At 48.1% G+C, this 21,564-nt stretch overlaps 1 protein-coding gene across 4 annotated transcripts in view; it reads right to left on the bottom strand.

Annotated features, from left to right (window-relative positions):
* TF (transferrin) overlaps positions 1–21,564 on the bottom strand; it is a 642,048-nt gene that overhangs the window by 142,647 nt on the left and 477,837 nt on the right. The gene's annotated exons all lie outside the window — the stretch shown is intronic.

Here is a 21,564-nt window from a genome sequence, read left to right as displayed (position 1 = left end):
AGGCCAGTTAGTGAGTCAAACAGAAGAGGTACAGAAAGTATTCAGGGATTTCTATGCTCACCTATATAAATCGGAACAGAAGGGGACGCGGGAGGACATTGTCCAATATTTGTAGGAGGTGAAACTCCCAGGCCTTTCGGAGGAGGAAGTAGAGTATCTGTCCTCCCCTATAACGCTGGAGGAGATAGAGAAGACGATTGCGAATTTGCCCACTAATAAGACGCCCGGGCCAGACGGCTTCCCCGCACGTTTCTATAGATTATTTACCAAATGGTTAGCACCGCTACTGCTGAAAGTGCTCACCTCCTTTGACAATATAGGAGAAATGCCTTACTCTTGGAGGGTGGCTGAGGTAGTTTTGATACAGAAACCGGATAAGGACCCATTGTACTGTGGATCCTATAGACCTATATCACTTTTAAATGTTGATTATAAAATCTTTACCAAAATTCTGGCAACAAGACTGCAAAAGGTACTTCCAAGAGTGATTCATGATGACCAGGCGGGTTTTATAGAGGGCAGACAGACGTTTGATAATATAAGATCCCTGCTCCAAGTAGTTCAGCAAGCTAATGATGAAACAGAACCGGTACTGCTTTTCTCGGTGGATGCTGAAAAAGCTTTTGACCGGGTAGAGTGGCCTTTTCTTTTTGAGGTTTTGAAACAGATAGGATTAGACGGGAGAATTCTGAACTGGTTCCACTTGCTCTATACTAACCCCCTGGCTATACTAAAAATAAATGGGTCCTGTACAGAACTGATAGGTTTGGGTAGGGGGACGAGGCAGGGGTGCGCGGTATCACCCCTGTTGTTCGCACTATCCATTGAACCATTAGCACAAAAAATTAGAGACCATGGGAGTATACGGGGAGTGATCAGAGGCAGAAGGGAGCATAAGATCATGCTCTTTGCCGATGATGTGCTGTTGACGTTAGCCCAACCCAAACAATCATTACAGCAGGTTATGGAGGTGATATCACAATATGGGGAGCTCTCGGGCTTTAAAATCAATGCAACCAAGTCAGAGATATTGAACCTTACTATACCTCAGAACGAGGTCCAGGAATTGCAGAATATCTACCCATTTAAATGGGCATCTAAAGCAATTAGATACCTTGGGGTAATGATCACCCCAAGACTAGAGCAAATATATCAGGAAAACTTCCCTAAGAAGGTCAGAGAGCTCTTCGGAGAATTGGACAGATGGGAGGGGCTCACGATATCATGGCTAGGCAGAATCCAAGCTGTAAAAATGATGCTTTTACCGAAATTGCTGTATCTATTTATGGCTCTTCCAATCCCAATCCCCCGGTCATTTTTTCAACAGTTAAGCAAAAAAGTATTCACATATATTTGGAGGAAGCGGCCACCCAGAGTGCGCAGAAGCGTGATGTATCAAAGACCAAATAAAGGCGGCATGGGGGTCCCAAATTTTTACTTCTACTATCAGGCAGCACAGCTGAGGGTTCTTACTGAGTGGAATCCAGCTAATACTAAAAAGTGGTTGCATTGGGAACGAGCCTGGATGGGAACCCGATATATAGGGGACATACATGGAAGCCAGGAAGGGAAATATGGGAAATGATAGAGAGGGTCCCGATGGGTCTTAGTCACATATTACAGACTTGGCTCCAACTAAGGAAGCGGGTTTTCCCGGACAGAAATTATTTCTTACAGATGGCTATTCAGGGGGCACCAGGGTTCCCTTTGGGAAGATAGGAAAAGATATTCCAGAGCTGGGCTAAGAGAGGCTTACACAAACTGGGCCAGATTTGGGACAATGGGAAAATTCGGGCTTTTGAAGAGTTGCAGGACGAATATGGACTGGAAGAGAGAGAGACCTGGAGGCATATTTTCAAAGCACTTTGGGAGGCTAAGTTCCATAGGTTTCTATGGAACTTTGGGAGGCTAAGTGCTTTGAAAATGAGCCTGCTGGTCTACTATAACTGTCTTAGGAATTATATACTGAGGCGAGCGAGGGATGAACTGCAGTTGGCCGAAACTCAATTGGAAAAAGCTATGGGACGGGGAGGGGGCAGAGGTGGCATAACTCAGCTATATAGAGCACTGTTATTGCTCTCCTCCCCACAGGATTTTTACACCGGAAAGTGGGAGACGGAGTTACAGACCAAATATGTAGAAGACTGGTGGGCTAGCAGCCATAGGCACTTATTGAAGCCCTCCATCGCCCAGCCACTAGTTGAAAATGGTTATAAGATTTTCTACTGGTGGTATTATACCCCGGTTCGTCTACAGAAGTTTTGCCCGCAATTATCAGCAGATTGTTGGAGGGAGTGTGGAGGGAGAGGAACATTCTGGCATATTTGGTGGGAGTGCCCAAAGGTACAAGTGTATTGGACGGAGGTTCTGGGCAGGGTGAGGGACATGACTGAGATCACCTATCCAAGTCGGGCTGAAAACTGTTTACTACATATACGGCCTCGAATGAGCCCCATACACTGTCATAAGTTGGTCATCCACGTCTTTGGCGCAGCGAAATTGGCGCTGGCAAGGAGACCCCCCGCTATGCAGGTGGTGGAGAGTAGATTACATTACCTGTACCAAATGTAAAAATTGACAGCCTTGCGAAAGGGGCAGATGCAAAAGTTTCAAAAAATATGGGAGTACTATGAAAAGTGGAAAGGATTGTAAGGAGGCAGGATAACATATTTCTGAGGTGGGAGGGAGGGAGTTGGGATAAAGGGAAGGGGGGGAGGAAAGGAGAAAAAGACAAGATGTAAACAACAATCGAGCGATTTGATGTTTCTATTCTGATGTAATATGCTTAGTGTTGGCTTGTAGCCAGTTGATGTTGTTCATTTTTGAAATTCAATAAACAGATATTAAAAAAAAGAACAACATCAAGGTACATGTCTGCCCTCAGACCCCAGAGAATTTTCTCCCCAATGTTGAGGGCTACATCGAATAGGTGCACCGACCCTGAAGCTTGATGCAGGACCAGTGCCTAGGACTTCTCCCTTGACTGACCCTATTTGGGCACCTGGAAGCTTGCTGTGGATGGAACAAGTGCACTCGATGTCTGAGCACTCTGTGGTGTCTGGGACCTGTTTCCAGACGGAGTCCCCTAGGGAAGGTGGGACTGTGCTGTGGCTTGCTCAAGCTCCCTCAATACCAAAGCAATCTGCAACTGCAGAAACCCCCAAGCTTCTCCTTGAGCAAGGCCTGGATCTCCTCATGAAGGAAAGGCATAAGTAAAGACTGGGGAGTTGGCGTGGAGAAAGCCTGCAGATTTGTTGGTGCCAAAGAAGGGCCCAGATCATGGCCAGAGGACATCGGCAGCTTGGTACCATCACTAAAGAACACTAACTATCCTCTTGGTGGCAACGGCTTTCGGAGACCAGCTATGGTGTTGCTCTGGAGCTTCTAGCACCATATAATGTCGATGCTTCTTTGCCAATGTATGATGCCGTTCCTCAGAAACGTGTGGTACCAACGAAAATGTGGAATGCCCACACTTCCACAGTGTTAAGCACGACACCGGCCGGTCTCGGGGTGCTGGTTCAGAGGCCAATGTCAATTCCCATAGTCCCGATGTCTGGAATAGACTCAATAGCTATTGGATCCAATGTCACAGATGCCGGCATTGAAAAACCAGTCTACTACTACTACTTAACACTTCTAAAGCGCTACTAGGGTTACAATGAAGACCCCTGTGGTTTGGTTCCAAACAGTGGATATAGCAGATACAGGGGTTAGTGCGCAAAATATTTCTGATGCACCAAACACAACGCTTTAATATGTTCAGTGCCATCGGTGACATGTAGTGAAAAATGGCCCAAATTAAAGGGCTCAATGGGTGAGAGGAGTACATATAAACTATGACCAAAAAATGTCAATGCAACTTGGCTCATCCTGGACCTATGCAGGCCTGAGGGTGAAAAAAATAAAAAATATATTAGAAACGCACAAAACTTATTAGGGTACATACTGAGGTAGAAAAAATAAAATAGACTTGAGAAAGGCATCACAAAAAGAAAACATTTGACGCGCTGAGGAGAGATCACAGATGTGACCTCTCTGCTCTGTGCTCTGTGGAAAACAAAAGACTGCTGGACCCATATTCACACGTCAGGTGGGAAGGTACCCACACATGCATGGTGGGATGCTGCAAAAGGCCTCAAAGAGATATTATGCTGAGCAGCGTCTGCACCTGGTAAAATCAGATGACGTCACCCATATGTGAGAAAAAATGTCCTGCTTGTCCTTGGAGAATATGGAAATTTCCAACAGTATGTGTATTATGGGGGTGCATAGCTAAAGCAATGATTAATATGGCCCATCCCCATGGAGTGGGTCTATATGGTTCTTTTGGGGAAATTCACCACCACCGCACAATGCAGAATTTGTACAAAATTCCTCACTTGTGCAGAATTATGTACATTATGGAGCAGAGGCAAAAACATGTCAGCTCTTGGTACCCCCTCCCAGCCTCCCTCCCTGGCACACACTATCAGTTTGTTCAGATCTTCCTCCTACCTGCAGCATAATCCCCTTCCAGTTACCCTCCTCTCCCCTGGATCATGCAGCAAAACGAGGAGGAAAGAGGCTGCACATTAGGCTACTGCTTTCTCCTCTGTTAGCCAAGGCCCAACTGTTTATTTAAACCACATGCCTCCCCTTCTTTTTGCTGCATAATCTAAAGCAAGGACGGGGTAAGATGATGGAAGGGGTGCTTTGTGGGGGAGGGGGCAAGAATAAAGCAAGCTGGAAGTTTGTGCTGTGGGCGGAGGACTGTTTTGCAGGTGTCAAGAAGAGAGCAAATTGGAGGGTATGGGCCATGGAGAGGGGCACAGAGCAAGTTAGGATCATGTGCCAAGGGGGCTGAGGATTGTTTAGAGGTGGTACTCAAAGTAACCTAGATAGTGTGAACTTCAGGGGAGAGGCCCAGAGTGTGTACCAAGGAGGGCTGAAGCAAGCTGGGGCTGTGTGCAGTGAGGTGGAGAGGATTGGAGCAAACTGAGGGGAGAGATAGACCTTGGAGACAGGGGAGAGATAAACCTTGGAGACAGAGAGAAGGCTGAGGTGTGGGGAGAGAATTGCAGAGGGCAAGCAGAGAAAAAAAAGAGAGGAACAGAGAGGGGGTAGGAGTATGGGTAGGGGTTGGCGGCCGAGGAGGGAGAAAACTAGGGAGCAGATGGAGAAAGCTAGGAGATATCCATCTTGAAAAAGGGCTGGGAAGGAATTCAAGTTAAGGTAGGCTCAAGAGAGAACTGGAGAGGGTGGCACCTGAAGGGTGATCATTTTTATATGGAAGGATGCCTCCTAGTGATAGTACCACAAGACTACCATTAGGTGTCACGGTGGCCACTGTGCTTCCCAGAGCCGGACGGAGCAGGAGTGGAGGGTGACTGCTCCTGTTTTCGCCCACTGGACTACTATGGATCATATTCTGGGTAGGCCCTGGAGTGGCAGGAGGCTGAGGGTGGGAAGGTTTTCTTTGGGAACATGGGAAGTCTTTAGATTTGGAGAAGGAAGGAACTTTTCAGGGAATTGAATCGGGGGGGGGGGGGGGGGGGAAGAGAGGTTGAGGAGATCAGATAGGTGATCCAGTCTCAAGGGGTTTAAGGGATCAGATCAAAGGGTGTCGGGGGGGGGGGGGTGAGCACATAGCACTAAATGATGAGGTAGATATAATAGGCATCTCAGAGACTTGGTGGAAAGAGGACAATCAATGGGACACTGTGTTAACAGGATACAAATTGTATTGCAATGATAGAGAGGATCAAATTAGAGGGGGGGGAGGTTGCGCTATATGTTAAAGAGGGAATTGAGTCAAATAAAATAAACATTCCACATGCCACAGATAGCAGATGGAATCATTATGGATAGAAATTCCATGTGTGAAGAGAAGGAGTATTCTTGTAGGGCCATACTACCATTCGCCGGAACAGAACGAATAGACGGAGGAAGAAAGGCTTACAGAGATTAGGAAAGCTCCAAATTGGGCAATGTCATAATAATGGATGATTTCAATTACCCCGATATTGACTGCATAAATGTTACATCAGGGAGTGCCAGGGAGATAAAATTTCTAGATGTAATAAATGACCACTTCTTGGAGCAGCTGGTCCAGGAACTGAAGAGAGGGAGAGCCATTTTGGATCTAGTCCTTGGTGGCGTGCAGGGCATAGTGCGAGAGGTGGCGGTGTTGGGTCCCCTGATCAGATTTCAGCTACTATCTGGGATGAACCCGCAAAGAAAATCTACTGTATCTACATTTAATTTTCAAAAGGGTGATTATAATAAAATGAGGAAAATGGTTAAAAAGAAACTAAAAGGATCGGCTGCAAAGGTTAGGACACTAAATCAGGCATGGATGTTATTCAAAAATACCATCTTGGAAGCCCAGTCCAGATGCATTTCACATATTTGCAAAGGTGGTAAAAAGAGAAAACGTCAGCCAGCATGGTTAAAACGCGAAGTAAAAGAGGCCATTACAGCCAAAAGATTGTCGCTCAAAGAATGGAAAAAGGACCCAAAAGAAGAAAATGAGAAGCAACATAAGCACTGGCAAGTCAGATGCAAAGCATTAATAAAGAAGGCTAAAAGAGAATATGAAGAGAAATTTGCCGCAGAGGCTAAAACTCACAGTAACAACTTTTTCAGGTACATCAGATGTAAAAAGCCAGCAAGGGAATCTGTGGGACCATTAGATCATGAAGGAGAACATAAGAACATAAGAGTAGCCATACTGGGTCAGACCAATGGTCCATCCAGCCCAGTATCCTGTTTTCCAAACAAGTACCTGGCAGAAACTCAAATCTCGGCAACACTCCATACTACAAATCCCAGGGCAAGCAGTTGCTTCCCATGTCTGCCTCAATAGCAGATTATGGACTTTTCCTCCAGGAATTTGTCCAAACCTTTTTTAAATCCAGATACGCTAACCACTGTTACCACATCCTCCAGCAAAGAGTTCGAAAGCTTAACTATTCGTTGAGTGAAAAAGTATTTCCTCCTATTTGTTTTAAAAGTATTTCCAAGTAACTTCCTCGGATGTCCCCTAGTCTTTGTACTTTTGGAACAAGTAAAAAATCGATTTACTTCTACTCATTCTACACCACTCAGGATTTTGTAGACCTCAATCATATCTCTCCTCATCAGTCTCTTTTCCAAGCTGAACAGCCCTAACCTCTTTAGCCTTTCCTCATACAAGAGGCGTTCCATCCCCTTTATCATTTTGGTCTCTCTTCTTTGAATCTTTTCTAATTCCGCTATCAGGCTTATTTTCGAAAGAGAAGGGTGCCCATCTTTCAACCCAAATTGGGAGATGGGCGTCCTTCTCTCAGGGTCGCCCAAATCGGCATCATCGAAAGCTGATTTTGGGCGTCCTCAAATGCTTTCCATCACGGGGATGACCAATGTTCACAGGGGCGTGTCGGAAGCATAGCGAAGGCAGGACTGGGGCGTGCTTAACACATGGACATCCTCGGCTGATAATGGAAAAAAGAAGGGCGTCCCTGACGAGCACTTGGCCGACTTTACTTGGTCCATTTTTTTTCTTGCAACCAAGCCTCAAAAAGGTGCCCCAACTGACCAGATGACCACCGGAGGGAATTGGGGATGACCTCCCCTGACTCCCCCAGTGGTTACTAACCCCTTCCCACCCTCAAAAAAAACCTTTTAAAATATTTTTTTGCCAGCCTCAAATGTCATACCCAGCTCCCTGACAGCAGTATGTAGGTCCCTGGAGCAGTTTTAATGGGTACTGCAGTGCACTTCAGGCAGGTGGACCCAGACCCACCCCCCTACCTGTAACACTTGTGGTGGTAAATGTGAGCCCTCCAAAACTCACCACAAACCCACTGTACCCACATCTAGGTGCCCCCTTCACCCATAAGGGCTATGGTAGTGGTGAACAGTTGTGGGTAGTGGGTTTTGGGGTTTTTTTGGGGGGGGGGGGGGAGGGGCTCAGCACACAAGGTAAGGGAGCTATGCACCTGGGAGCAATTTCTGAAGTCCACTGCAGTGCACCCCAGAGTGCCCGGTTGGTGTCTTGGCATGTGAGGGGGACCAGTGCACTACGAATGCTGGCTCCTCCCACAACCAAATGGCTTGGATTTGGTCGTTTCTGAGATGGGCGTCCTCAGTTTTCATTATCCCTGAAAACTGGGGACGACCATCTCTAAGGACGACCATCTCTAAGGTCGACCTAAATGTTGAGGTTTAGGCGTCCCCGACCATATTATCAAAACGAAAGATGGACACCTATCTTGTTTCAATAATACGGGTTTCCCCGCTCTCAGGAACACTTGGGCGCTTCGTTCGATTATGCCCCTCCACATCTTTTTTCAGATACAGCGATCAGAACTGAATGCAATACTCAAGGTACAGATGCATCATGGAGCGATACAAAGACATTATAGTGTTTCGGTCTTAATCACCATCCCTTAGCATCCTATTTACTTTTTTGGCCGCCGCCGCACACTGAGATTTCAACGTATTATCTACAACGACACCCAGCTCTTTTTCTTGAGTGCAGACCCCCAAAGTGGACCCTAGCATTAGGTAACTATGATTTGGATTATTCTTTCCAATGTGCATCACCTTGCATTTGTCCACATTAAATTTCATCTGCCATTTGGACGCCCAGTCTTCCGATTTCCTAAGGTCTTCCTGCAATATAGCAAAGATACTTACCTGTAGCAGGTATTCTCCGAGGACAGCAGGCTGAACAATGGTCAATTGGGCCTCACAATGGTGAGGACATAACAAAGATTGACCTACTACCACTACTATAAATCACTTCTATAGCGCTACCAGTCGTACAGCGCTGTACAATTGAACATGAAGAAAGACAGTCCCTGCTCAAAAGAGCTTACAATCTAAATCAGGACAACCAGACAGGATCAATAAGGATAAGGGAAGGACAGACAGAAGGACACAAGGATAAGATAAAAGTGACAAGTCAGGAGTCGAAAGCAGCATCAAACAGGTAGGCCTTTAGCCCGGATTTGAAGACAGCCAGGGATGGAGCTAGACGTAATGGTTCAGGAAGCCTATTCCAGGCATAAGGTGCGGCAACATAGAAGGAGCAGAGTCTGGAGTTAGTGATGGAGGAGAAGGGTGCAACTAGGAGAGATTTGCCTAGTGAATGGAGTTCTAGGGAAGGAGTGTAGGGAGAGATGAGGGTGGAGAGGTAGTGAGGGGCTGCAGAGTTAATGCACTTATAGGCCAATAAGAGGAGCTTGAATTGTATACGGAAACGGATAGGGAGCCAGTGAAGCAATTTCAGGAGAGGGCTGATATGGGCATAACGACTTTGGCGAAATATTAGTCGTGCGGCAGAGTTTTGAACAGATTGAAGAGGAGAGAGATGGCTGAGCGGAAGACCTGTGAGAAGCAAGATGCAGTAGTCTAAGCGAGAGGTGATGAGAGTGTGGATGAGGGTTCTGATAGCGTGTTCAGAAAGGAAAGGGCGAATTCTGGTGATGTTATAAAGGAAAAAATGACAGGTTTTAGCAATCTGTTGAATATGGGCAGAAAAGGAGAGGGAGGAGTCGAAGATGACCCCAAGGTTGCGAGCAGACGAGACAGAAAGAATGAGCATGTTGTCGACAGAAATACAGAATGGGGGAAGGAGAGAGGTTGGTTTAGGAGGGAAGATAAGGAGTTCAGTTTTGGACATATTGAGTTTCAGGTGGCGGTGAAACATCCATGCAGCAATGTCAGTGAGGCAGGCAGATACCTTGGATTGGATTTCTGCCGAGATTACTGGTGTGGAGAGGTAGATCTGGGAGTCATCAGCGTAAAGGTGATACTGAAAGCCGTGTGATGAGATCAGAGCACCAAGGGAGGAGGTATAGATGGATAAAAGGAGAGGTCCTAGAACAGATCCTTGAGGTACACTCACTGATAGCGGGATAAAGGAAGAGGAGGAACCACCAGTGTATACACTAAAAGTACGCTGTGAGAGATAAGAAGAGAACCAGGAGAGAGCAGAATTCCGAAATCCAAGTGAGGACAGCATGTCAAGGAGTAGGCTGTGATCAACAGTATCAAAAGCAGCAGATAGATCGAGAAGGAGGAGGACAGAATAGAGCCCTTTGGATTTAGCCAGGAATGGATCATTGGAGACTTTAGTAAGTGCTGTTTCAGTTGAATGAAGGGGACGAAAGCCAGATTGGAGCGGATCAAGTTGAGAAGAAAGAAAGTCAAGGCAGCGACGGTGGACAGCACGTTCTAGTAACTTGGATAAGAAAGGAAGGAGGGAGATGGGGCGATAGTTGGAAGGAGAGGTAGGATCCAGAGAAGGTTTTTTGAGGAGCGGGGTGACTACGGCATGCTTAAAGGCATCAGGGACAGTCGCAGTGGAAAGTGACAGATTGAGGATATGACAGATGAAAGGCGTGACAGCAGGAGAGATAGTGTTGAGTAGGTGAGTGGGAATAGGGTCAGAGGAGCAGGTGGTTAGTTTAGAGGATTGAAGAAGAAGTAAAGTTTCTTCTTCAGTGATTTCAGAAAAGGAAGAAAAGGAGGCAGGGGTAAAAGGGTTGGGAGAGTGGACTAAGGGAAGAATGGGTGGAGGAGAGCTGGTTGCGAATTCAAGTTTTATTTTGTGAACCTTATCGTGAAAGTAATCAGCCAAAGTCTGGGGAGAAAGTGAAGGGGGAGTTGGAGGAGAAGGCGCTTTGAGTAGAGAGTTAAGCGTGGCAAAGAGACGTTTAGGGTTTGAACCAATAGAGTTAGTCAATTGGATGTAGTAGTCCTGCTTGGCAAGTTGGAGAGCAGACTGGAAGGAGGTCAGCAAGAACTTGAAGTGTTTGAAGTCAGCATGGGCACGAGATTTAAGCCAGAGGCGTTCAGCAGAGTGGGCACAAGAGTGTAGGTGACGGATAGTAGGGGTCAGCCAAGGTTGAGGTTTGGTACGTTTAACAGGACGAGACACGGGAGGAGCGAGAGTGTCCAAAGCAGATGACAGAATAGTATTATAAGAAGAGACAGCCTCATTGATGGACTTGGTTGACATAGCAGTAGAAAAGAGATTTGAGATGTTGGAGGACAGGATAGAAGGGTTAATAGCCTGTAGATTCCTAAATGTGTTGGTTAGAATAGGACGGGACTGGGGAGGAGGGTGTTGAAGTGTGAAAGTTATAAGATGATGGTCAGAAAGGGGGAGAGTTGAGGCAAGGAAATTGGACGGTGAGCAGTTGGAGAAGAGTACGAGATCAAGACAGTGGCCATTCTGGTGAGTGGGGGCGGTGGAGCACAGTTGAAGATTGAAGGAGGATGTTAAGGCAAGGAATTGGGAAGCAGAAGAATTAGAGGAAGAAACAGCTAACTGAGAGTGCTGCCTGGAACAGAACAAAAAATGGGCCTAAGGGGGTGAAGTTGGATTCTAGACCTCAAAGATTCTGCAACACCGACTGTCCAAACAGACTGTCACGTCGGGAATCCTGCTGAAGGCAGTAATGAGAGGTGAATGTGTGGACAGATGACCATGTCGCAGCCCTGCAAATCTCTTCTATAGTGGCTGACGTCAAGTGGGCCACTGACGCTGCCATGGCTCTAACACTATGAGCCGTGACATGACCCTCAAGAGTCAGCCCAGCTTGGGCATAAGTGAAAGAAATGCAATCTGCTAGCCAATTGGAAGTGGTGCGTTTCCCGACAGCAACTCCCTTCCTGTTGGGATCGAAAGAAACAAACATTTGTGCAGACTGTCTGAAGGGGCTTGTCCGCTCCACATAGAAGGCCAATGCTCTCTTGCAGTCCAATGTATGCAACTGATGTTCAGCAGGGTGGGTATGAGGACGGGGAAAGAATGTTGGCAAGACAATTGACTGGTTCAGATGGAACTCCAACATCACCTTCGGCAAGAACTTAGGGTGCGTACGGAGGACTACTCTGTTATGATGGAATTTAGTATAGGGAGCATGGGCTACTAAGGCTTGAAGCTCACTGACTCTACGAGCTAAAGTAACAGCCACCAAGAAAATGACTTTCCAAGTCAAATACTTCAGATGGCGTTTGTTTACACTTTCTTACAATAATAGAACCAGGGGACACAAGATGAAATTAGAATGTGGTAGGTTTAAAACAAATCGGAGAAAGTTTTTCTTTACTCAGCGCATAGTTAGACTCTGGAACTCATTGCCGGAGAAGGTAGTGACAGCACCTGGACTTGCTGAGTTTAAAGGGGGTCTGGACAGATTCCTGAAGGAAAGGTCCTTTGATCATTATTAAATTTGGGGTTTTTGCCAGGTTCTTTGGGCCTGGATTGGCCACTGTTGGAGACAGAGAGCTGAGTTTGATGGACCTTTGGTCTTTTTCCTAGCGTGGCAGTGCTTAGGTACTTATGTACTAATCCAGTGGCTCAAAAGGAGGTTTCATCAGCTTGGTGAGCACGACGTTGAGATCCCATGACACTGGTGGAGGTTTGACAGGGGGCTTTGACAAAAGCAAACCTTTCATGAAGCGAACAACTAAAGGCTGTCCCGAGATAGGCTGACCTTCCTCACGTTGATGGTAAGCACTAATCGCACTAAGATGAACTCTTACGGAGTTGGTCTTGAGACCAGACTCTGACAAGTGTAGAAGGTATTCAAGCAGGGTCTGTGTAGGACAAGAGTGAGGATCTAGGGCCTTGCTGTCACACCAGACGGCAAACCTCCTCTATTTAGAAGAGTAACACCTCTTCGTGGAATCCTTCCTGAAAGCAAGCAAGACTCGGGAGACACCCTCAGAAAGACCCAAGGAGGCGAATTCTACGCTCTCAACATCCAGGCCGTGAGGGCCAGAGACTGGAGGTTGGGATGCAGAAGCGCCCTTTCGTTCTGAGTGATGAGGGTTGGAAAACATTCCAATCTCCACAGTTCTTCGGAGGACAACTCCAGAAGAAGAGGGAACCAGATCTGATGCGGCCAAAAGGGAGCAATCAGAATCATGGTTCTGCAATCTTGCTTGAGTTTCAGCAAAGTCTTCCCCACCAGAGGTATGGGAGGATATGCATACAGAAAGCCCTTCCCCCAATGCAGGAGAAAGGCATCTGATGCTAGTCTGTCGTGGGCCTGAAGTCTGCAACAGAACTGAGGGACCGTGTGATTGATCTGAGTGGCAAAGAGATCCACCGAGCGGGTGTCCCACTCCCGGAAGATCTTGCGTACCACGCCCGAGTTGAGCAACCACTCGTGAGGTTGCATTATCCTGCTCATCCTGTCGGCCAGACTGTTGTTTACGCCTGCCAGATACGTGGCTTGGAGAAACATGCCGTGATGGCGAGCCCAAAGCCACATCTGGACAGCTTCCCGACACGGGGCGAGATCCGGTGCCCCCCTGCTTGTTGACATAGTACATGGCAACCTGGTTGTCTGTCTGAATTTGAATAATTTGATTGGACAGCCGATCTCTGAAAGCCTTTAGAGCGTTCCAGATCGCTTGCAACTCCAGGAGATTGATCTGAAGCCCTGATTCTTGGAGGGACCAAGCTCCCTGAGTGTGGAGCCCATCTACATGCGCTCCCCACCCCAGGAGAGATGCATCCGTAGTCAGCACTTTTTGAGGCTGAGGAATTTGGAAGGGACGTCCCAAGCAGGGCCGGTCCTAGGGTCTCTGGCGCCCCCCTGCAGACTATGAGATGGTGACCGCGCGCCCCTGCCCCCCCCCCCCAGCATCTCCTTTCTCTCTTCTCCCACCCTGCCCCTGTCCAGCGATTCTCCTTCGCCCCATCCCCCGCCGCCCTTGGTGCTTTAAATCTTTAATTTACCTCCGTTCCAGCAGCCGTATCATTTGAAAGCCTTGCCCCGTCTCTAGCCTTCCCTCCCTTCGTGAGTTCGTTCTGCAGTCCCGCCCTCGAGGAAATGACGTCAGAAGGCGGGACTGCGGAACGAACTCACGAAGGGAGGGAAGGCTAGAGATGGGGCAGGGCTTTCAAAGGATGCAGCTGCTGGAACGGAGGTAAATTAAAGATTTAAGGCACCAAGGGCGGCACGGTATGGTGGCGTAGTGCCGCAGCGGCGCCCTTGAAGGCAGGCGCCCCCCTGCGGCGCTTACCCCGCTTACCGGGTTTGACCGGCCCTGGTCCCAAGGTCAAATTGGATCGAATTGTCCACCACTGAAGGAAATTGTGAAATTCGGTGGACAGCTGGATCACATCCTCTAGATTCCCCACAGCCTGATACCACTGGGAAGCTAGGGTCCAATGAGCAGATCTCATGTGAAGGCGTGCCATAGGCGTCACATGAACTGTGACTCCCCCCGTTTTCTATTTCTGTTGATGGCTCTCTCATTCTCCCTGTCTCCTCAGCTCGAAACCTTGGGGTCATCTTTGACTCTTCTCTCTCCTTCTCTGCTCATATCCAGCAGATCGCCAAGACCTGTCGTTTCTTTCTTTACAACATCCGTAAAATCCGCCCCTTTCTTTCCGAGCACTCTACCAAAACCCTCATCCACACCCTTGTCACCTCTCGTTTAGACTACTGCAATCTGCTTCTTGCTGGCCTCTCACTTAGTCACCTCTCTCCTCTCCAATTGGTTCAAAACTCTGCTGCCCGTCTTGTCTTCCGCCAGGGTCGCTTTACTCATACTATTCCTCTCCTCAAGTCGCTTCACTGGCTCCCTATCCGTTTTTGCATCCTGTTCAAACTTCTTCTACTAACCTATAAATGTACTCACTCTGCTGCTCCCCAGTATCTCTCCACACTCGTCCTTCCCTACACCCCTTCCCGTGCACTCCGCTCCATGGATAAATCCTTCTTATCTGTTCCCTTCTCCACTACTGCCAACTCCAGACTTCACGCCTTCTATCTCACTGCACCCTATGCCTGGAATAAACTTCCTGAGCCCCTACGTCTTGCCCCATCCTTGGCCACCTATAAATCTAGACTGAAAGCCCACCTCTTTAACATTGCTTTTGACTCGTAACCACTTGTAACCACTCGCCTCCACCTACCCTCCTCTTCTCCTTCCTGTACACATTAATTGATATGATTTGCTTACTTTATTTTTTGTCTATTAGATTGTAAGCTCTTTGAGCAGGGACTGTCTTTCTTCTATGTTTGTGCAGCGCTGCGTAAGCCTTGTAGCGCTATAGAAATGCTAAATAATAGTAGTAGTAGTAGTAACTGTGGAGGCCATATGGCCTAGCAGTCTCAACATCTGCCGAGCCGTGATCTGCTGAGATGCTCTGGCCATGGAAACAAGAGACAGAAGGTTGTCTGCCCTCATCTCAGGAAGATAGGCCCGAGCTGTCTGAGAGTCCAGCAGAACTCCTATGAATTCTAGTTGTTGAACTGGAAGAAGGTGGGACTTTGGGTAATTTATGACAAACCCTAGTAGCTCCAAGAGTCGAATAGTCATCTGAATGGACTGTAGAGCTCCTGCCTCTGAGGTGTTCTTCGCCAGCCAATCATCGAGATAAGGGAACACATGTACTCCCAGTCTGTGTAGCGACGCTGCAACCACCGCCAGGCATTTTGTAAAAACCCTGGGCGCAGACGCGAGACCAAAGGGTAGCACACAATACTGGAAGTGCTGTGTTCCCAGACGGAATCGAAGATACTTCCTGTGAGCTGAAAGTATCGGAATGTGAGTGTAAGCATCCTTTAAGTCCAGAGAGCATAACCAATTGTTTTCCTGAATCATGGGGAGAAGGGTGCCCAGAGAAACCATCCTGAACTTTTCTTGGACCAGATATTTGTTCAGGGCCCTTAGGTCTAGGATGGGATGCATCCCCCCTGTTTCCTTTTGCACAAGGAAGTACCTGGAATAGAATCCCAGCCCTTCTTGCCCTGGTGGAACGGGCTCGACCGCATTGGCGCTGAGAAGGGCGGAGAGTTCCTCTGCAAGTACCTGCCTTTGCTGGAATCTGAAGGACTGAGCTCCCGGTGGACAATTTGGAGGTCTGGAGATCAAATTGAGGGAGTACCCTAACTGGACTATTTGAAGAACCCACCGGTCGGAGGTTATGAGAGGCCATATTTGGTGAAAAAATTTTAACCTCCCCCAGACCGGCAGATCGTCTGGCACATGGAACTTTTATGGTGGCTATGCTCAGCTGGAGCCAGTCAAAAGCCCGTCCCTTGCTTTTGCTGGGGAGCTGCAGGGTCCTGTCTGGGTGCATGCTGTTGACGCGAACGAGCGCGCTGGGGCTGAGCCTGGGAAGGCTGTCCGGAAGGTGGAGTGTACCTACGCTTATTATAAGTATAGGGAACACTCCTCCTTCCCCGGAAAAAACGTCTACCTGTTGAGGTAGATGCTGAATGCGCCCGGTGGGAGAGCTTGTCTAGGGCAGTTTCCTGCTGGTGGAGCTGTTCTACCACCTGCTCGACCTTCTCGCCAAAAATATTATCCCCCCCCCCCCCCCCGGCAAGGAACATTTGCAAGCCTCTGCTGGGTCCGATTGTCCAGTCAGAGGCACGCAGCTATGAGAGTCTGCGCATCATTATACTTTGAGCAGCAGATCTGGATGCAACATCAAAAGTGTCATAAGCACCCCTGGACAGGAATTTACGAGATACCTTCAGCTGCCTGACCACCTCCTGAAAAGGCCTGGCATGCTCTGGAGGGAGCCTGTCCACCAAGTCCGCCAGTTGCTTTACATTGTTCCGCATGTGGATGCTTGTGTAAAGCTGGTAAGACTGAATTTTGGACACGAGCATGGAGGACTGATAGGCTTTCCTCCCAAAAGAGTCTAAAGTCCTAGCCGAGGCAAAATCCCTAGTACTCCTAGCTCTCTTGAGAGTGGAATCCACAACCATAGAGTCGTGAGGTAACTGCGACCTCATCAACTCAGGTTCTCCGTAAATCTGATATTGGGACTCAGCTTTTTTGGGAATGGTGGGATTACTGAGCGGTTTCATCCAGTTTCGAAGCAATGTCTCCTTAAGGACATTGTGCAAAGGAACAGTGGACGACTCCTTAGGTGGTGAAGGATAGTCAAGGACCTCGAGCATCTCAGTCCTGGACTCATCCTCAGTTACCACCGGGAAGGGAATGCCCACAGACATTTTCCGGACAAATGATGAGAAGGAGAGACTCTCCGGCAGAGAAAGCTTCCTCTCAGGTGAAGGAGTGGGATCAGAAGGAAGACCACAACACTCCTCGGAAGAGAAATATCTGGGATCTTTCCCTTCATCCCAGGAGGCATCCTCCTCGGTATCGGACAAGAGTTCTCGAACTGCAGTCCGAAACCGGGCCCATCTCGATGCCAAGGAACCATGTCCTCGATGGCAATGCCGAGAAGTCAACTGTCATGCCGGGGGCGATGAAGCTCCCTCCAACGATGTCGATGGGGAGTCGACCTGGGTGGCAGCAGAGGCCGATGCCGCAAGCGGTACCGGAGTCGGGAACTCACCACAGGCACGGAGCCAGCTGCCGCTTCCATCGACGGTACCGAGGGCGCAAGCACCCCTGTTACCGAGGCAGGCTGACGCAGGAGCCCTCCCAGAAGTTGATGTCAAAATCTGTGGAGGCCTGGGAGGCGGTACCAGGTTGTCTGAAGATTGACGCACCGACACCTCTTGTATAGAGGGTGAGCACTCCTCCCGGCATCGACGCTTTCCGGGTGCCGAATCCTTCAACACCCCAGAGCTCCCGGTACAGTACCTCGAAGGAGACTGGTGCCGATGCTTCTTCGCCTTCGCTCGAAGCACGTCACCGGTACAACTCGGTACCGACGAGGGGGACGTGGAATCCTTCGAGACAGGTGGAGACCCACTCGACGGCTCGCTGCTCCCAGCTAGTGGTGATGTCCGGACAGCCATTACCTATGCTCCCGATGTCGATGCCATCCCCGGTGCCAATATCGACGCCGCCGACCTCGGTACTGATGTCGACGCCGAGGAATCAGTCGGAGCTCTGAAAAGACAGTCCAGAAGAGCTCTTCTCGACGCCTGTATCTGTTTTTCCAAACTCAGACAGAACTTGCAAGCGTCTGGGCGATGGTTGGGCCCAAGGCACTGGATGCACCAGGAGTGCAGGTCCGTGCCTGAGATCGACTGCTGGCACTGAGCACACTTCTTGAAGCCACTGGGAGGCTTCGATGACATCAGCGGAAAAATCACGGTGGCGAAATCAAAAGGCTCGATTGTGCCGACAAAGGGCACAAAAAGGGAGCACCGTGGACGGGCAGCCCAAGAAGGGGAATAAACTAAGAGAAAAGAGGGTTTCCTTTTTTTTTTTTTAAACTGGAAAAAAAAAAGACAAAAAAGGCGACGTAAAAGAAAAAGAAAGCGGTGAAAGAACGCCTAAGTCTTTCCTAGGGCCTGAGGGAGAGAGACAGACATGCAGCCACTCTCCACTGCGGAAAAAGAAAAACTGAGGCGGGAACAGACGCACGCGGGCAGGAAGATGGCCGCACATGTGCAGTGCATCCGTACCACGCTCTGCAGAGTGTCGCAAAGTTTTCTGGATTTTACTGAGAAAATCTCCGTTCCTGAGGCCGCCGTGGATGCTGATCCACATGTGAGAACAATCAGCCTCTGCTTGTCCTTGGAGAATTCACATTCTGCATGTGTTTTAACATCCTTGAATAGTTTTGTATCATCTGCAAATATCACCTCACTCGTCGTTCCGATTTCCATATCATTTATAAATATGTTAAATAGCACCGGTCCCAGTACAGATTCCTGAGACAATCCACTGTTCACCTTCCTGGGATCTATACTGGTACCGGTACTATTTAACATATTTATAAATGACATGGAAATCGGAATGACAAATGAGGTGATCAAATTTGCAGATGATACAAAACTATTCAAGGTTGTTAAAAAAAGGTGTGGACTGTGAAATATTGCAGGAAGACATTCGGAAATTGGAAGGCTGGACATCCAAATGGCAGATGAAATTTAATGTGGACAAATGCAAGGTGACGCACATTGGAAAGAATAATCCGAATCATAGTTACCTGATGCTAGGGTCTACCTTGGGATAATACGCTGAAATCTTCTGCTCAGTGTGCGGTGGTGGCCAAAAAAGCAAACAGGATGCTAGGAAAGGGATGGAGAATAAGACCAAAAATACTATAATGCCTTTGTATCGCTCCATGGTGCATCCGCACCTTGAGTATTGCGTTCAGTTCTGGTCACCGTATCTCAAAAAAGATTTAGTGGAATTAGAAAAGGTTCAAGGAGAGAGACCAAAATGATAAAAGTGGATGGAACTCCTCTTGTATGAGGAAAGGCTAAAGAGGTTAGGGCTCTTCAGCTTGGAAAAGAGATGGACGAGGGCAGATATGATTGAGGTCTACAAAATCCTGAGTGGTGTAGAACGAGTAGAAGTAAATCAATTTTTTTACTTGTTCCAAAAGTACAAAGACTAGGGGACAACTCGAGGAAGTTACATGGAAATACTTTTAAAACAAATAGGAGGAAATATTTTTTGACTCAACGAATAGTTAAGATCTGGAACTCTTTCCCGGAGGATGTGGTAACATCAGTTAGTGTATCTGGATTTGAAAAAGGTTTGGACAAATTCCTGGAGGAAAAGCCCATAGTCTGCTATTGAGGCAGACATGGAAAGCAACTGCTTGCCCTGGGATTTGTAGTATGGAGTGTTGCCATGATTTGGGTTTCTGCCAGGCACTTGTGACCTGGCTTGGCCACTGTTTGGTATGACTCAGTATGGCTATTCTTATGTTCTTATGTGTGTGTGGCTAAGTTACCTGACTTCCGGTAATGCAGCTGCACTTACCACCTCCTCTCGAGGCAGCAGTAAGTGTAGCCATGCTATCGGCAGTTATGACAGGTAGAGCGCTATAACAAACCATCCTGTTTATTTTTGAAAGAGAAAAACGCCTATATTTCGACCCAAATCGGGAGATGGGCGTCTTTCTCCAGTGGGCGCCCAAATCGGTATAATCGAAAGCCGATTTTGGGCGTTTCCAACTGCAATCCGTCGCGGAAACAGGTACATTTGATGGGGTGTGTCGGAGGCGTGGTGAAGGCGGGACTGGGGCGTGGTTATCGGCCGAGGAGAGATAGCCGTCTTTAGGTGATAATCGGAAAAAAAAAAAAGGCGTTTTTACTGCGATTTTGGGTCACTTTTTTTGGATCTTTTTTTTTCATGAACAAGTCCCCAAAAAAGTGCCCCAACTGGCCAGATGACCACTGGAGGGAATCGGGGATGACCTCCCCGGACTCCCCCAGTGGTCACTAACCCCCTCCCACCAAAAAAAACTTTTTTCCAGTCTGTATGCCAGCCTCAAATGCCGTACCCACCTCCATGACAGCAGAATGTGTTCTATCCTGTGACAGCCTTTCCCTGGTTCTGATGTGGCTCTCGGGTGAGTGTGACACCTTTTCTGTTATGTGCACTGCAGAGTCACATCAGCAATGCAATGCAATGCATTGTGGTGGGTGTAGGGTAGTGGGCTCTGTGATTCCACTAGCTTGTGGTAAATGCTCACGATGTTGGTAGTTGGTAGGCTGTACTCCCATGGTGCTTTTCCCCCTGCTAACTGGGTCAGAGTGTGTCCAGTTTTGTTTCCAGTAGTCCATGAGGTAGTGGCCATTTTTGTAAGCCAGTTTTAGATCCCTTTCATGTGTTAGCCACGTTAGAGAACTTAGTTATTATCTTGAATGTGGCTGAAAGACAGCATTGTACAGCATTCTGCCAGCTCTGACCTACTGCTAATCTCAGTACCAGGGAGACTCGTTGCCAGTGGGGCACAACCTCTGATCTGCAGTTAACTGTGAGTAAACGTGCTTATTCCAATAATTGGTGTGCCAATGTTATACAGCAGCAACAAGTCCTAGAGGCCTGCGTGTATGCAGGTCCCTGGAGCACTTTTAGTGAGTACCGCAGTGCACTTCAGGCAGGTGGACCCAGGCCCATCCCCCCCTACCTGTAACACTTGTGCTGGTAAATGGGAGGCCTCCAAAACCCACTGTACCCACATGTAGGTGGCCCCTTCACCTTTAAGTGCTATGGTAATGGTGTAGAGTTGTGGGCAGTGGGTTTTTTGGGGGGGGGGGGGATTTGGGGGGCTCAGCACCCAAGGGAAGGGAGCTATGCACCTGGGAGGTAATTTAATGTCTATTTCTATTTTTTACCATTGCCCCCTAGGGTGCCCAGTTGGTGTCCTGGCATGGGAGGGGGACCAGTGAACTACGAATCCTAGCCCCTCCCACGACCCAAAGCCTTGGATTTGTTCGTTTTTGAGCTGGGACGCTTCGGTTTCGATTATCGCTGAAAACCAAAAACGCCCAGCTCAAAAAACGCCCACATCCAATGCATTTGCCTGGCACAAACTGTATTTTTGAAACTAAAGATAGACTTCCATCTTTTTCAAAAATACGGTTCGGTCCGCCCCTTCACGGACCCGTTCTCGAAGATAAACGCCCATGGAGATAGGCGTTTGCATTCGATTATGCCCCTCCACATGTGCTAGTTGTTACTACAGGCCTCTCCTCCGCTCCACCCCGGTCACACCCACTCCCGTGTTAAGCAGGTAGCATGGGAGTTTTACCATGCTGGCTGTTTAATAGCACATTAGATGTTAGCATGGACCTGTGTTAAGATCTACCATGTGGTAAAATCCACACTAGCTGCTTCTCTATTTACAGTATTACTCCCTCTCTCAGCCAGATTCTAATGAGCTGAGGG

The sequence above is a fragment of the Microcaecilia unicolor genome, chromosome 10 (assembly GCF_901765095.1).
Source record: "Microcaecilia unicolor chromosome 10, aMicUni1.1, whole genome shotgun sequence".
Taxonomy (NCBI): Eukaryota; Metazoa; Chordata; class Amphibia; order Gymnophiona; family Siphonopidae; genus Microcaecilia; species Microcaecilia unicolor.
This window is presented reverse-complemented; position numbering and strand designations above follow the sequence as displayed.